Here is a 6,740-nt window from a genome sequence, read left to right as displayed (position 1 = left end):
ATTGCAAATGGCACCATCATGACCAGACACATCCTGCTGATAATTTTTATTTCTGCAAATATATTTGTCAATTTGAATTAAAGTACACATTTCATGGAGTATGAATGATTTCTTTTAAGTACTTTTTAGAGCAATATGCAATAATGTGAAACAACAATCAACTCATATAAATATTGGGAAGGGACTATGTTGAGAAGTAATATAAAGAGAAAAGCCATGAAACATGATAAGTTAGTTTTAAGTTCAAAAAATAACATGTTTCTCTTACTGGCCCCCCAGCCCCCAAAAAGTTAAAGGAAAACATTCATAACTATATTCAGAGATCTTAAGGGTGGCTTAGAGGGCAGTAAAAATTCCATCATTGTAATTATTTAATTTGCATAAGAGTCTCAAATATCTTATTTATGAAAGATATAGTAGTGGAGAAAGACCCATAAAACCTGTAAAAATAATAAAATGCTGAGATTTGGAACTTAACACCTACCAAATGGGCCATAGTAGTATCACCTGGAGATCAACTTGTTTTGTGTGAACATAGGTAAGTATGCATAGATTTGTCACATACTAAGAGCACCCTCCATACATCAGTAGACACTGACTCATTTCCTTGTCCCCACACTCAGGTTCTCCTTAGAGTCTGGGGTGTGCTCGTCGGTGCCGTGCAGTGACCTGGTCCAGGCAGCGGAGCTGCCGCCGGTAGAAGGTTCCTGAGTCCGGCAGGGTCAGGTGGCATTGGGCTTTACTTCCAAGGCTTCCCACTAAGCCATAGCACTCGAGCAACAGCCTCCTTGGTTTGACAAGTGCAATCATTATCAAATGGTCCACCCTGCTTTATGTTGTATTATGTCCTTGCTGAGGACAATGGTCTTCTGTGAATTTCAACTCATGCGTCTCTTCTCTGCTATATGGTAAGGCGTTGATGGAGCACACCGGAGGAGAGGTAACTGCCCTGCCACTCACTATCCTATGATACAAAAGGGACTCTTTTTTTTTTCTGCCTTAACGTAGAAAACGAAGATGAATATGCGGGGGTTTTTTTTTACCTACTAATATCAGAGGAAATTTAGTTACTTATTTAAGGGAAAAATGGCAATGCATATATATATATAAAGAAAATTAAATTTTATGTAAGAAATTTCTTTGAAACTGGACAGGAGTATAAATGAAAGAACAAGAGAAATTAAATGAAAACAAATATTAATTCTTCGGATTAAAATCTATTCAGTAGGATAGCAATTTATTATGTTAACAAATATTTATTGACCCTTCACTGTGTGCCACCCAGTTCTAAACACTTCACATGATTGAACTCATCTAGCCTCAAAACACCAGCACAAGCGAGGTAACATCACTATCACAATTTTACGGGTGAGTGACTGAGGTTCTGGGGGTCTGGTGGTTAAGATTCTGCATTCTCACTCCCTACCCACTTTAACTCCAGAACTGTTTCTCTTATCTGCTATTATATATACAATTTTTTATTCCACCAGGTGCTAAGAAGTTCTGTCATACACAATGTGCACACACACACACACACACAGGCACTTAGATGTTATTATGTCTCTAATAAGAGTAGTGATGTGTATAGAAAACAGTAATACAAGTGTCATAGGAAAAAGCGAAGTCTTTGTGCACACTCTAATAGATTATTCACCTTCTGCCTACTACAGAGGAAGACTCCAGATTTTATGTTGCAATAAAAAGGACTGGCACAAGTCTCGGACCAGTGACCCATGCTGCTTCAAGATTTTTACTGTGAAAAATAGAACATCGAAAATAGACTTCTACCTGAAATATATTGTCCTATAATTTGCCTGAACACACAGTTGGGTTCTACACAGTATAAATATATATCATTTAAATAATTCGGAATAGCTAAGGGGATTGAAATAAATACAGAGTAAGGTTGCTAGCCTTTTGAAATAGTTGCTAGAGACTGTTTTTTTAAAGGCAATATTGCTCATATTTATTTCTCCTCTTTGTCTATGTACTGGTCAAGAACTTACAAAGGTGCATAATTTTTAGCCTCTTATTTATTTATACGAGGTAATTCTGGCATGTACACCACCACTGGCTCTAACAAATGTGACAGTGCGGCAAATGAAAACACGCTTCATTTATTAAGTGCAACGCACTGCTGTTCACCTTGTAACCGATTTCTGGAAGGAATATATTTTTGATGATTAGTCATCTGGCTTTCTTCAGAGCTTGAAAAAAAAGATGGAAATGCAGATGTGAGCTATAAAATATTAATAACATTGCATGCCTTATCCTGGTCTCGGCCACTCTATTGGCTTGGGGCTTGGGAGTCACAGTATGAAATAGTCCAACCCACCAGAAAGACTAAGTGCTTCTCAGAGTGCAGGCCCCCACTGCCCTTGAAAGCCACAAAATAAACTGGCATGTCTCCATGGGACAGTAATTTGAATATTCAAAATATTTTATATGCGAACAGATAGAGGTATGTCATGAAAAAGAGGGGGAAAATCCCAAAATTATTTTAAAAGAAAAGATAAGACTTAAAGTGCACATATAAACAGAACACCATCAGATTCCTCACCCAAATCCACCTGTTGCCATTACAGGTACACTCTATTTAGGGCTTATTAGGAAATATTTGAAAACTCTGGAAGATACTTTGGTGGAACATGAAAAAGAGAGAGGTTATCTCACTGCTGGTACTGACCAGGGTGACTGTCTTATTTCCTCCCTGGCAGGCAAGCAGTGCACACTTGTATTTAGGTCTCTGCCTTCATGTTCTTATGACAAAATCAGTCTCCAGGCAAGGACAGTTTTCTGCAACAACCTGCACCCACTCACAGACTAAGATGTAAGCTATGAGCTTACAAAGATGTCTTATGATTATAAATATACACTGATTGAATTGGAGTGAACATTTGAATACTGATCTCATTTATCAAAAAGAGGGATGGCCAATTCAAAGCCTAGGGTTTGGATCTGGTTTATTAATACGTTTTATTTTGCCTACCCATTTTTTTACAGAGAGAGATTTTAGATCCAAACACAAGTCTGTATTATCAGCTTCTCTTGAAACAGGAAGATATGGCAACAGTTTGCCCACATTCTTGCATGGTGACAACCTGCAGTACCCAAATAGTGAATGACATTTCATACAGATTATTTGTTCTTTCATTGGCCACAGTCCCTACCACTCCCTAATATTTATTGCTTTCATCCATCTTCTTTCATTTATTTCACCTCTCTGGCATTTGAGAATCAAGACAATTAAAACAAACACACAGTAATTCACCATTTTGACTACTAAGTCATCCATTAAGTAAAGCATTTTAGTCAAAATGACTGAACTGCTTATGAATGGAAACAGCCTGACTCTGATATACACACCTTACAGTAGCATTGATCCATTGCTTGTTAAATGTCAACGTATGTACACAATTCTTAATTAATGGTAAATTTCCAGGTCAAAAAAATTAAGGGATGACGGGAGGAATTAAAATTGATTATCTACCTCTCACAGGTGCAAACACATAAGGACATTTTGGTAAGAGAAAGGAGATGCTGACAATTTCACTATCTCAGAAACACAAAGGAGGCACAGGCTGTAGTTATGGGATGTCTGCAAGGGAGGTTGCCCATTAGCTCTACCCAGAATCTCAACAATCTCGCCTTACTTTTAAAACTGACAAATATGCATAATGATGTTAATTTGACTGAGTTTTGTTTTGTATTACTTGACTTTACAGATTTTTGTGTTCAAAGTGCAAACGTAGTTTTGCTAATTAGTAAAGCCTGATGTATTTCTCCTATAAATTTCTTATTCTTGAAAACCAAGTTCAGATATGTTAATGGGTATTGATGACTAATGCTCATTTTAGTGAGTCTACCTCATCTTTTTCAGAATTTGATAAAGATGAAAGAAAAACAAAAGAAGAAAACAAAAATGCAATCATCAACACGACTTGTGTTTATAATTAAATATAAGGCATCCCGAAAAGCAATTTACCCATTTACTTGAATTTTTAGAGTTTTTTCTTTGTAAAGATTTCCTAAAGTAGGGCTCAAAATAAGGAAAACTTAACTCTTTTGCAGTGATAAATTTTCACATATTTTCAATAGATATTCAAAGTAGAGAAGGACATGAAATAGTTCTGTGTATCTAATATTCTATTTGGTTTTGACTGATTGCTGTATGTGCACATTGGATGCTAAAACCCACTTTATTCTGGACAAGAAAGAATCAGCCAAAATTATTTCAAAAGAAAACCATTGTTTTAAAGCTAATTAAAATCTCACTTTTTTGGTCTAAATGCATGTATTTAATTCATACTAAAGTAATTGTCCTTAGATTATTAAATGGCTTTGTAATAAACTTTTATCTGGGTGCCAGTTTGGGAGATAGGAAATCTGACCCTAACAGTGAGTAATCTCAGATCTTGAAAAACAAACTTTTATTTTCAGGCCTCAGTTTCCTCGGACAATGTCGTTCTAACTCAGAAATTCTGAACAAGATTACTCTTCACTTGTGCTTCTAAAGAAAATAGCCCACTTTTAAACAATTCATTTCAACTCCTTATGGAAAGTGCTATAATAATCGTAATATTGGTTATGATTCTCCTCTTCCCTCTTCTTCACCATATAACGCCTTGCCAGAAGACCACAGAAGATGGACACCTAATTTGGTACTTTCAGTCAGCCATCCTAGTCTCCATTTCTTGCTTTAAGATTGATTCTAGAAAATCACACTGACTCCATCAAGGCTCCATAAAATATGTATTATTTTTGTGAACAGAGTGGGCAATGCAATGTAAGAAATAAGGTAGAAACAAGAAATTGGAAGTAGGAAACTTGGATAGAGAGGAAGAAAATTACTGCAATTTCCAGATGATAGATTTGGATACCTAGAATCACAAGGAAAACAATTACAAAATTATTTCATACTATACGAGGATGTGCTCAGGTAGCTACCTACGAGATTAATTTCTTTTACAAAAAGTAGCTTTCCCATATTCCAAGAAGAAAATCACTACAGAATATGAATTAAAGTAGAGGACCCATCTACTAAAGCAATAAAAAGATGAAATATTGAGAAACAAAGTTAGAATAAGTAAGAAAAAACTCTAGACGAAAATTTTATAACACTGTTGAGGAACATAAAACCAAAAAAATGATGAACAAATGTTAATACATATTCTATTATTAGCTAGGAAAGCTCAATATTAATTCAATGAGGTCTAATTTGAAAATATAATCACAGCAAAATGCCAAATGATTTTACCTTACTAGAAATAGTCATGCTAATTCTAAACTTATTCTAAAATAAAATGAATAAAATAATTTAGCAACTGTAGCTGCATAATCTCACAAATCGACAGAAAAGACAGAATCCAAAGATAGGCATGGCTGTAACAATGATTTAGTGTGCGGGCAAAATACCTTCTGCAATATATTTAAATCTTAATTTACTCTTTCAAACACTCCTCGAGGTATAGCACATATCTAGGGAAGTGCACAGACTATAAATTGTACAGTTCAATGATACTTTACAAAGTCAACATATAGCCATAATCCAGATGAAGATATAAAATATTACCATCATCCCAGAAGTCTCCATTTCATCCTCTCCCAGTTATCAGCACCTCCCAAAGGAATTCACTACTTTGGTTTGCTTGTGGTTGAGCTTTCCATAAATGGAAGCAAATAGTACATATTATTTTGTGTCTAACTTCTTTCACTCACCATTAAGTGTGTGAGATGTATCATGACGTTCTGTATAACCATAGTTTACTAATCTACTGTTAGTGGACATTTGTGTGTTTGAAGCTTTTGAAAAAACTGACATGAACATTCTTGGTCTGTATTTAATAGATCAGAGAGTATTTATAAGCTCAGATATAGAAAATATTGCAAAAGTGTTTTCTAAAGCAGTGTACCAATTCATATTCCAACCAGCAGTGAATGGATTTTTCATTTGCACCATATCTTCACCGACTCTTGAAATCATCTTTTAAAAAAAATTTTATTTAGTTTTTGCCACTGCTGTGGTAGGTGCCTGGTGGCATTAAATTGTGTCTTTATTCCTTATTTTCTTCATGACTATTAATGTTGAAATTCTTTACATAGGCTGGTTTGGTCCTTTGGATATCATCTTTTGTAAAGAATAAGTCCAAACTTTATTTCATAAAATTTGGGTTGTCTTCTTTTGTTATTGCTATTTAGGATTTATTTGCTTATTCTGGACACAAATCCTTTGTTGGATAGTTAAATCTTACCTCACTGTGTGGCTTGCATTTTCTCCCTCCTAATGGTTTCTTTTGATGAACTAAATTTTCTAATTTTAATGGAGTTCAATTATCAATATTTTTCATTATGACTAGTGCTTCTTGGAGCCAGTTTAAAAATTATTTGCCTCTCCAAAGTCATAAAGATGTTATATGTTTTATTCCAGAGGTATTATTGCTTTATCAGTCAAATAGATTTAAATCCATCTGGAATTGATTTTATGTGGTGTGAGGTTTATAGGTTTATGTTTTCCTATGCAGGTATATAATTAATCCAGCATCATCTATTGAAAGAAGCATCCTTCCTCACCATATTGCAGAGGCATCGTTGTCTTAAATGAGGCCAGTTTCTGTACCAGTTATTCTATTCCATTAGTCTATTTGTCTATCCTTGAGTAAATACAGCACTATTTTAATCACTATGACTTTACTACAAGTCTTGATGACAATCAGATCCTCCAACAGTGTCCATTTCCTCAA

This window comes from Equus quagga, chromosome 3 (genome assembly GCF_021613505.1).
Source record: "Equus quagga isolate Etosha38 chromosome 3, UCLA_HA_Equagga_1.0, whole genome shotgun sequence".
Taxonomy (NCBI): domain Eukaryota; kingdom Metazoa; phylum Chordata; class Mammalia; order Perissodactyla; family Equidae; genus Equus; species Equus quagga.
The sequence above is the reverse complement of the archived record's forward strand: the minus strand, read 5'-3'. Positions refer to the sequence as shown.